The 11,598-nt window shown below is 33.9% G+C and overlaps 1 pseudogene; it reads right to left on the bottom strand.

The window, feature by feature from the left end:
• Positions 1 to 54: 54 nt before the first annotated feature.
• LOC106773039 lies at positions 55 to 2,278 on the bottom strand (annotated as a pseudogene).
• Positions 2,279 to 11,598: the final 9,320 nt, after the last annotated feature.

The raw sequence follows: 11,598 nt of genomic DNA, 5'->3' as shown, positions 1-11,598 counted from the left end.
ATTTGAGATTCTGCTATTGGAAGAATTCAGAAAGACTTAAAAGTTCTTCAGGCATAGACATATCATGAAGATGATTATTGCCAAGGTTAAGATCCTTAAGCTTCGTAAGTGTGCTTATTCTTTGGGAATGGTTCCCTGATGTGCAACACTGAAGTCCCTAAAGAAAGATCATATTTGGTCTCTGACGAACATGAATGGGGAATATCAAACAGTTGGAAATAAAAATATCATCAAGATTTTAGACAAAGAGAGGGAGGTCAGAGGTTTGGTGTTGAAAGACAATAAAATCATGGTTTGGTGTTGAAAGACAGTAAAATCATGGTCTGGTCTTGAAAGACAGTAAAATCATGGTCTGGTCTTGAAAGACAGTAAAATCATCGATTTCAACCTTTGTACTAATCAGTTAAACAAATTCTACAAATAAAATGTAATGTCAAAGGAAACACAAGTTTGGTAACAATCAAAATGTAGAGTAGAAAATAAAAATGTATCGACCCTTAACCAGGAAAACATCAGCAACAGAGGTTAAAACCTAAACCAACTCATCTAATAAAAAATTTATAAACCATTCATGCACATTCTATGACAAACAAATGTAACTTGTTATTCAAATAAGGTGTCACCTTTCTTCATTTCAACAACTCTCTAGAGATCATTTCGTGCAAAAGTTTCTCGGCCTTTTCAGTCTCGTCCTTATTGAAGAGAGCAGAGATGATTATTTCAAAAGTAATAACATTAGATAAACAACCACTGTTTTCCATTTTGGACCACAAGGTCAATGCCTCATCAAGCAAACCCTCCTTACAAAGACCACTTATCATAACATTATAAGTAGGGATGTCGGGATTGTGACCTTTATTCAATAGATCCTGAAAAATCTCTTGTGCATTCTTAAATCTCCCCCCTCTACACATCCCATCAATAAGTATTGTTGCAGTGTACATATCAGGCTGAACTCCATTCTCTCTCATTTTCCTTAATAATTCAATTGCCTTGTCTAGATGATGATTTTTGCATAAACCATCCATCAAAGAACTATAAGTGATTACATTTGCTTGTCTATTTCTACCACGCATCTCATGAAAAAGATCCCAAGCATGAGAGATTCTTCCAGTTTTGCATAAACCATCAATAAGAGTACTGTAAGTAACCGTATCTGGAACCATGTTCCTTTCGTGCATTTCCTGAAAGAGATTTATAGCCTTATCCACCCTTTTGTTCCTTATGAGACCATTTATCATGATAGTGTAGGTCCTAACATCAGGACTCACTCCCATGTGGGTCATTGCAGTGAATACTTGTTTAGCATTCTTCACTTTATTAACTAAGTAATACCCATCCATTAGAGCATTAAAGCTAACAACATTAGGTTTCACATAAGCTTTCACCATCACACCTAACACATTCTTGGCTTCTCCTAGTTTTCTTTCCTTACACAATGCATCAATCAATATAGTATAGTATAAGTATAAACATTTGGCCTGATGTTATTTGATAGCATTTCATTTAGGAAACCAAATGCTACCTCTACCTGTCCCACTAAGCAAAAGCCATAAATTAGAGTACTATAAGTAACAACATTAGGAAAAATTCCTTTAATAACCATCTCAGAATACAAACCATAAGCTTCCTTTGGTTGTTTTTCTTTTAATAAAGAGTCAATAATAATGNTATACATTACTGTTGATGGACTTTGAATCGTTCTGAGCAATTCGATGGCGGCTTCAGTTTCTCCTATTTTGCTCAATCCATTGATTAGTATCCCATAAGTAAATTGGTTGAGTCGAAATCCTTTTGCTACAACTTTATCGTGAAAATTGAGGGCTTCCTTGACCTCACCGTTATCACATAGACCTCTCATGACTGTATTTAAGGTTATGGCATTTGGATGATAACCCCGTTTAAGAATCTTGGCAAATACAGAGAAAGCAAAAGCCAATTTGTGTAAGTGACAGAAACAATTCATGAGAAGGTTGAGATTAGCAAGGTCACATAGAATTCCCTTGAGCTCCATTTGCTTGATAAGAGAAATAGAGGTAGAGTACTGCTTCATCCTCACAAGAAATCCCAAAATTTTTCCAAATTCGAAGATGGAAGGAACATGACGCTGATGAAGCAAACGATTGAATTGTGAGACGGCGTCGTCGTGTAAGGAAGTTTGAGAGTGAGAATGAGAGCAAAAGAGGGAATTGTGCATTGGAAGAAAAGGAGGAAACTTGGAAATGGAAGGAAGAAGAGAAACCCTAAGACTTCTTGAGAGCCACATCTTTGCTGCAAACATTAGTATGGAATTCTTCAAATTTACGTTTTCTTCCATTTTAAATAGATTAACTTCTATGTTTTAAATCTTTTGTTTGGACAAAATAATTAAATTCAATGAATTTTAATTTTTTATTTGGATAAAAGTTATTTAATTGTCACTAAATTCTAAAAGTTATTTAAATCTGAAATAATTATTACTAACAAAAATTATTTGTTAATATGAAACTGTTTCATCAATGATAATAAATAAAATAAAAATAATTAGTAGTATAAAAACGTGTGCACATGACTTCTATCTCATATATATGATAATAAAAATATAACTAATAATACAAAGAATTATTATTTTTAACTCTACGATAACTGTTTTTATATACAGATTTTATTTTTACTAACAAAAATTATTAATTATTACAAAACTATATATTTCACTAATGATAATAAATAAAATAAAAATAATTAATAGTATAAAAACATATACACATTAAATCTATAGGATTAAATATGTTTTTAATCGTTAAACGATAGAATTAAATATGTTTTTAATCGTTAAACTATGATAATTACAAAATAATTAATAATAAATTATAAAATTAAATATATTTTTAGTCCGTTAAATTATAAAGTGATTTTGGGTTTGATTTTTCTTTGAAAGGTTTGTTTATTTTAGTTATTTTTTAGTTTTAAAATTCTTATGTTTAATCCTTGATAAACGTTAAATTTTAGATTTAATACTTATTTTGGTCCCTCCTTTGGAAGGGTTTGTTCAAAGTGGTCCTTCCTTTTTTTTTTTTTAAGTTCACTTTAGTCCTAGCTTTCGCAAAAACTGTTGAAGTTGGTCCTTTTTGGTAACGGCATTAAGTTTAGTAACGACAGAACTGCCAGAGTGTCTAATATGTGATTACGTGTATCGTTTTCCTTTGCTACGGGTCTAAAAAAATATAATAAATTATGATGTGGAATATAATATAATTAGGGTTAAATTAGAAATTGGAATTAGGGATAATTTTGGGTGGGTAATTAAGTAAGAAAAACTTTGATCAGAAGATTATTTGGGGTAAAATTTGCGATTGTGATTGAAAAAATTTGGGCGAATTAGGGTTCATACCTTCAATCCATCATCTTCGTCCATCAGCGTCATAATAGGGATTATTTGTTCTTGTACCCTTTTTGTCAAGCTTCGTAGTTCGTCAAGGAGGTTGTTTCGTATTTTGGTCCCTACAGCGGTGAATAGAAACCATATTGTTGTTGCAGAATACGTGCTTTCTGATCAACCATTCCATTAAAAGAAAATCTTATATGACTTTTTCCGAAGGAAATTTATGCAATGAAGTGATGAGACAATGATGAACAGGTAAGGAACACCGTACCTGTGTTGGACTGTGAAATATTTCAATGAATGGATACTCCTTCTTTTGCCGAGTTATACAAAACCCAGGCAGCGAACAAGGCGGCAGATACTTGAAAGAAGCAATTGGGTGCTTGGTAATGTTGAGGACGATGATTCACTTGATCTCTTGAGTCCAACAAGAACAACCGCAAATAAAGAGTTACTACCTTCTTCTAGAATGGAAGTTCAGTTAGAACCTTTGAACAGATAAAGTTGCATTCTTTAAGTTCTGATACAAAGTTTCCATTCTAGCCCACTTTTTGCAAATTTTTTATTTAATGTGAGCCGGCATTCTTCTTTGCTAGTTATGAGGCCTTTTCTGAGGTGAAAAGGGAGGCAATTACTTTTCAATATCTTTTTTCAACATATGTTGCTTTCTAATTTCTAGGAAGAGTATCTTTCCTGCAGCATATATTTCATATACTGATACATCTTCAACAGATTAGGTTATATTGATTCTTCACCCCAGTGACTGCACTATTTCTTTTACTACTTCGTTACAAAGTAGAAGAAATTGAACTTCACGAGGTGAAAATTTTCATGTTGATCTTTGTAGGTTCTTTATGGTTAGTTTGACGGTATCATAATAGATGATGTCAGACATGGAATGCTATATGGCCAAAGGCATTGTTGTAAATTATGAGATTCAGAAAGTTAATACATTATTTTTTCTTGTCCATATTGTTGTATGGTTTTAGATTCTGTGATTGCGTGTTTCATCTTTTGTTCTCTTGTGCCTCCGTGAAGCTTCTTAGTAATATTAATTTTAACTATAAATTATCAGTTCAAATGACTATATAGATTAGATGCTTTTATAGCTTGAAAATGGTTAAAGTGTTATTTGAAATGATTGCAATCCCAGAGCTACTAGAAGCATCTTATATAAACTTTCAAAATTTACTGTAGCACGTTTAATCCTTGTACTTATCTTCATTACTATGATAAGACTTTGTTGATGGTTTTGTTGATATGATGGAAATTAGAGGAAATTTTGGATCTAGGCTCTTGATGTGCATAATTTTTTATTTCGATTAAAGAATTAAGCATATCATTATTGTGAAAGACAATTTTTCTTACGATGCACTAGAAGTTTGATTTATTTCAGATTCCTAATCCACCTTGAATATTTTAGAGTTGCGAGAGTTTGTCTTTGATATTTAAACAAGCTTTTGATAGATTTTGCCTTTGCTAGTGTTACACTTTCTGCTCCTTGGTTTTAGTTACCTATTGTGAGGGAGGGCGAGTCCTAACGGAGCGGTAAAGTTATGACTTGGTGACCTGTTGGTCTCTAATCTAAGTTCGGCAACAGTGTCTTTGCATGTGCAAAGTTACGATTGCTTACACATGAACGAACTCCTACTTGCAAGTTGAATGCAACGGGGCTAAACTATCCAATTCCTGCAAATAATTACATGTTAGAGACAGACTACAAAAATTGTGAAAATGCACTATCAATGGCATAAACTATCATCTTCTTGTTCAACATAAACATATATCTAATAATATATTCTGTTAGGTATTCTTAATATGTATGATAGCCATATACGTCAGGAAGCACATTGCACAATTTTTAAAGAAAAGGGGGACCACATTTAACATTTTTAAACCATTGGGGGGACTAAAACGAACTTTTTTACACGAACCCAGATTGTTCATTTTAATTACAGTAGAAACTGATAATCATCCTCTACATGAAGAACACAAAATTTTCAAAATTCTCAAAACATTCCTTGTAGTTATGGCAACTTTCGTTATAACAATGTGAGGAATGTGAAAAGCCTGCTGATGAAGGTGGATTGAAGGTTGATGAACCCTAATCCTAATCGCAATCGCAAGCCAAGAAAATGCAAACCCCGCTGATGTAGGTGGATTGAAGGTTAATGAACCCTAACAGCAAGCACAGAAATTCCCAATCGCAAAGGGAAATTTGGGAAATTTTCGCATCTGACCAAGACTTTGGGTTTACCTAATTAACCCCAATTTCAATTTTTAATTAAAACCTAATTTTATTGCATTACCCCAAATTGAATCTCAATCTTGTGACCCTAATTACCCCTAATTCATTTTTTTATTTTACCCTAACTATATTCATTTACACGTCATCATTAATTATTTTTTAAAACAACTTACAATGCCACATCATCAAATATTATACACCTGGTAACTATGTCGTTAGTGAACTTTACGCCGTTACCAAAAAGGACCAACTTGAACAGTTTTTGCGAAACCTAGTACTAAAGTGAACTTTTAAAAAAAAGAGGGACCACTTTGAACAAACCTTCATTAAACCTAAATTTTATATGTGGTGGTTAAAGGTGAACTAGGTGTGTGCTATATTTCTTTTTTTTAACGACGTTTTTTCTTTCAAAGCTTTCCTTCTTCCTCTTATCACTCAAAACGTCCACGGCTTCCAGACACCGTTATTGTCTGAAGCAGCTTCCTATCGTAGAAGAAATCCACTCTGGCCAAACAACATTGTCATTACCACCGCCAGACAACACTCCGTCTCCATCACCGGCAAGTACCTTTTTCTTCCTCTGTCTCGTTTCTCCCTCTCACATTCTAAAAAAAACACTATTGAATCTTTGAAGTAGTACTACACGACGTTGAGACAAAGAGAAAGAGACTATAGGAACAATACATACACACCGCCATTAATCTTTCCACAACAAAGATATCATAATTCATAATTACTTTTCTTTTTCTCATTTAATATTTCCTCTTAAATAAAATTTTAGAAAGAAAAAATACACCCAATCACGGAATCTCCCTCTCACAGAACTAAGATCATATTGCCACAATTTTACATCTGATCATCGTTATAATTTGTTTCGCACAACAATAACAAAAAAAAAAATCAAGGTGAAAAAAATCAGAAAAGAAAAACCATCACATCACGTTCAAAGGCAGAGTTCGTTCGGCGACGTGATAGGCTCGAGCGGCTTCCTCGAGAGAATCGGAGATTCCCAATCAAACCCTGCTTTCTTCAACGGGTCTCTGAATTTAATTAAATTAATTGAATAAAATGAATTTAAAGACACCTACTAAAAAAATTATAAATGATAATTAAATAAAATGAAATTAAAGTCACTCCAAGAAAATAATTATAATAATGATATATGTTTCTTTCCTATTTTTGTTACATTGTTAAAAATTTCAAAATATAAGTCTAAAACAAACATATTAAATATCATGTAAAGGGAAAAAAATCATAAATATAATAACTTAAAGTTTTGGATTCAAAATAATATAATTTCTTTTACTACAGTTTAATTCAAATTTATTTTGTGTTGAATTTCCTCGTTGAGTTCCTAGAATGAGCCGGGATGTGTTACTTCATACTTATTAGCCAATTTCTCATTAATGCATTTAGTTAAAATTTATTTTTATTTTGAATTTCACGTTTGAAATTGATAAGCTTTGAAGCAGAATAGGTTTCCAACGCATAAATGGATGATTATCTCTTCTCTTTTGTTTATTTTTCACTCTTTTTTTTCTAATAATTATTAAAAAAAATTGTATTATAAGTTTAAAATGTTATCCTCAATCTATCATAGGATAATCGGTGCTAAAATTAAAGTTTTCCATACTCCAATGAACACATACTTGTTAGGTCACCAAACTGAAAATCTGATCAATAACGAAAGAAAAGCAAAACACACCATCTTCAATTCCATGTTGTACTCAATTCCAGAAACACACAACTTAAAGAATCCAACATTCATGAAAAATATTAAATATATCAATTCAAAATGAATTCCTTAGCATGAAATAGTAAGGGAGGAGTGAGAAATCCATGATTGATCTAAGAATGCACCTATAGTATATGTTGCAGCTAATGTCAAGGTAAAAAAAAGGTAGTAAAACATTATGTGTGAAGTGAATTTGAAGGAGGCTCATAATTGTTATGATTGTTTTTTCTTCAATCAAGAAAAACAAAATCTCCTTTCAGAAAAGATAATGAAATTATAGTTTGGTCTTTGTTCTCTTCTTTAACTTCCCTTTTAGTATCAACGTAAATGTAGAATTTATTTTAAGGTAGATGTTAAGCACACATATGCTATATGTACATGTAGGGTCATTCGGTTTTTAGGAAGCTTGACTCAAATGGTAAAGTTGATACAACCTAGACACTGCACAATCTTAATGAAGGTTTGTTCATTGTTTCCATGTGATTATTAGTTTTCAATATCAAAAGTTATAGATTTTTCTTTTTCCATTTTTTTTCAATACTGATGTATCTTTTTCGATTCTTCAGATGAAATTTTAGGATTTGAAGAAACATATGGAAAGGAAATAATATGGCACGATTGCCTGGATTTGATGTACATATGAGCGGGGGTAGGATTTGATTTATTTCCAGAACATTTTGCTTGATGTATGCTCTATCTAGTTTATTTTTATAATGATCACTTTTGTTTTTAAAAATGATATTCAATTTCAAAAATATCCTGACAAGTATTTTTATTTTGTTGTTCTATGCTTTATATGTGGTTATTTTGGTATGATAATATGTGGATGAAAAAATATATGAACCTAATTACACTGCAATTTGTCATTCAAAACAGAGAATATGGATTTGATGAGCTTACACAATTATACAGATGTTAACCAGTAAAATGACATCTTAAACGAATTCTTTTAGTGAAATTTATTGCTATATTTGTATCCACAGAACGTTTAATTTAAATTTTCAAAATTCAATCAACTGCATTTATGTATGGTTCCATCCATGAGAAAATAATTAAAGCCTGGTTTGATAAACTGATTGTCTGAAATATTTCACATCTTACATTCTCTGTTTGGATAGAGAAGCTTTTTTTAAACAGTTACCTTACTGCAACATAATAATATTTAGGTATGTTTTTGGTGAAGTAAAATTTTCCATTTTGTTGAGTTGTTTTGGTACAGTTTTATGTTATCTCTCTCACAACTATGAACATATTGGTCTCCTACTTTGTGGGACTTTTAATGTCCGAGATGATTTTGGAATATGTAATTCTTGATTATGATATTCATATATATATATATATATATATATATATATATATATATATATATGTGTGCAAAAGCACCCTGCGAACGTATAAATCTAATAAATTCCGAAATATATGTTGTNTACTCCTAATTATATGCTATTTACAGCTGTTAAAGAAAATCACGGTCAATTACAATATTCTCTAAGATAATCCAAGATTATAGGCAGAATATTAGCTCAACACCCTCCTCAAGTTGGAGCATGCAAATTTAGGATGCCCAACTTGCCAAGAAAGGATTCATACTGTCGTTTTCCTAGTGCTTTGGTGAATATGTCCGCAAGTTGAGCATGTGTATGCACATGTTGAGTAGCAAGAGTTCCATTTAAAAGCTCATCTCTCAGAAAATGACAATCGACTTCAATGTGTTTGGTGCGTTCATGAAAAACAAGGTTGGCAGCAATGTGTAAGGCAGATTGATTGTCACAATAAAGTTGCATAGGGCAAGGATGAGCAACACCGAGAGAGCCCAAAAGTGCCTTTAACCATTTTAGTTCACAAGTGGTGGTGGCCATGGATCGATATTCTCCTTCAGCAGATGAACGAGACATAATCTGTTGTTTCTTAGTCTTCCAAGACACAGGAGAATTGCCAAGAAACACAAGCCATCCGGAAAGGGAACACCGAGTTATGGGGAAACTAGCCCAGTCCGAGTCACACCAAGCATATAATTGAAGATCACAATCAGTACGCAACAGAATCCCCTGGCCAGGATTACTTTTAAGATATCGTACAACCCGAAGAGCAGCTTCCCAGTGATCGTGTAGGGGTGTTTGCATGAACTGAGCAAGGATATGGACAAAATAGGAAAGTTCAGGTCGGGTTACGGTGAGATAGATTAAACGCCCTACCAACCTTCGATATTGTTCAGGATTTGACAAAGGAGTGCATGTGGCCAAGGAAAGTTTATGATTTTGATCTAAAGGGAAACTTGCAGGTTTAGCTCCCAATAAACCAGCCTCAGTAATAATATCAAGTGCATATTTGTGTTGACACAACAGAATGCCAGTAGGACTACGAGCCACTTCGATGCCCAGAAAATATTTTAATGGGCCAAGATCTTTCATGTGGAAACAAGCACTTAAGTATGTCTTAAAAGACATAATAGCTTTACTGTTGTTGCCAGAGATGATAATATCGTCAACATAGACTAAGACATTAACCTGAATGTGATCTCGGGATAGAGTGAAAAGAGAATAATCATAATATGATTGAGAAAAACCATACTGTTTAAGAGCTCCGGCTAGCTTTGCAAACCAACAGCGAGGGGTTTGTCTTAAGCCGTACAAAGACTTGTGTAACCTGCAAACTTGGTTGGATCGTTGATTGGTAAAACCAGGAGGCATCTTCATGTACACCTCTTCATCAAGATCACCATGTAAGAAAGCATTATGGACATCCATTTGGTGAAGTTCCCATTTCTTGGCGGCTGCAACAACAAGGAATGTTCTAACAGTAACCATCTTGGCCACAGGTGCAAAAGTCTCACGATAGTCTAGGCCTTCAACTTGAGGTTTCATGTATGATTCCACGATCATGAAAATAATTCCTTAGCACGTAAATTCGGTTCCATTATCACTACAAATGGTTTTCACTTGCTTATTAAACTGTCGCTCTACCATGGCCAAGAATTGACAAAGATATTTTTTGTAACTTCCCTTTTTTCAACAAGCAAATAAATCCAAACAGCTCTGGAGAAATCGTCAACAATGGTCAAGAAATAGCTAGCCCCACAAAATGAAGGAGTTCGATAGGGACCCCACAAATCACAATGGATTAACTGAAAAATATCCATTGTTTTATTTTCACTAACCGGGAAACTTTCTCGTGATTGTTTTGCTCTAAGGCATGTATCACAAATCTGGTTACACATTTCATTATTACTACTTAATTTCACATCTGGAATCATTCCTAAAACTTTAAAAGATGCATGTCCCAATCGTTTATGCCACAAATCTAAATGCAAATCATTCATGATCTTCATAGTTGCTACGGTTACCTTCCTATCCAGATAATAAAGCCCCTCTCGTTGTTCACCCGCTCCAATCACCATCCTCGAAATGCGGCCCTGTATGACACAAGATTTGTCAGTAAAATGAACTATGCAATTGGTTTGGTTGATCAATTTTGAGACTGAAATGAGATTGCAATTTAAGCTTGGCACATAAAGCACATTTGACAACTTTAGTGTGCCATCAAGTATCGTTGTTCCTTTCTTTGTAGCAATTGTTTGATCTCCATTAGGTAGTCCCACAGGACATTCCTTGATATTGCATAAATCAGTTAAGCATTCTAGCTTACCAGTCATATGATGAGTCGCTCCTGTGTCAATAATCCACGAAAAAATTGAACATTTACCATTCAACTTTTCCGTTCCCCCTAGTTTAGCAGTGTTCAAAAGACTGACTAGTGTTTGCCACTGTTCACCGGTTAGCCCATTGATGGCATTGTGAGTTGTGTTTGACCCATCTCCATTGCCTCCTATGCCAATCATGGTCGCTTGTGTTGCATGGGCTTTAGCAGTAGCTTCGCGTCCTTTCCCACTTGAACCTGCAAAATGTTGTCCTGGTTTTCCTCGTCCATTTCCTTTACCTGGACCACGAGGCTGTTCTCCCCACCACTCAGGATAACCAATGATCTGAAAACAACTTTCAGAGTCATGTCCAGGACGGTTACAATGGATGCAGGTTCCTATTTTCTCTTTTCCTCCATTTTTGTCTTTGTACCGGGATCCTCCTTGCACAGCGAACGCCATCACCTCTCCTTTTTCGTCTTTTGCACGAGTAATTGTGTGTACCCGTTCTTCTTGCACCAAAGTAGAATACACTTTGTTCAAAGTTGGCAGCGGATCTTGTGCAAGAAGATTGGATCTCACTGTTGCATAAACAGTTTCATCCAAACCCATGAGAA

The sequence above is a fragment of the Vigna radiata genome, chromosome 9 (genome assembly GCF_000741045.1).
Source record: "Vigna radiata var. radiata cultivar VC1973A chromosome 9, Vradiata_ver6, whole genome shotgun sequence".
In the NCBI taxonomy this organism is placed as follows: Eukaryota; Viridiplantae; Streptophyta; class Magnoliopsida; order Fabales; family Fabaceae; genus Vigna; species Vigna radiata.
This window is presented reverse-complemented; position numbering and strand designations above follow the sequence as displayed.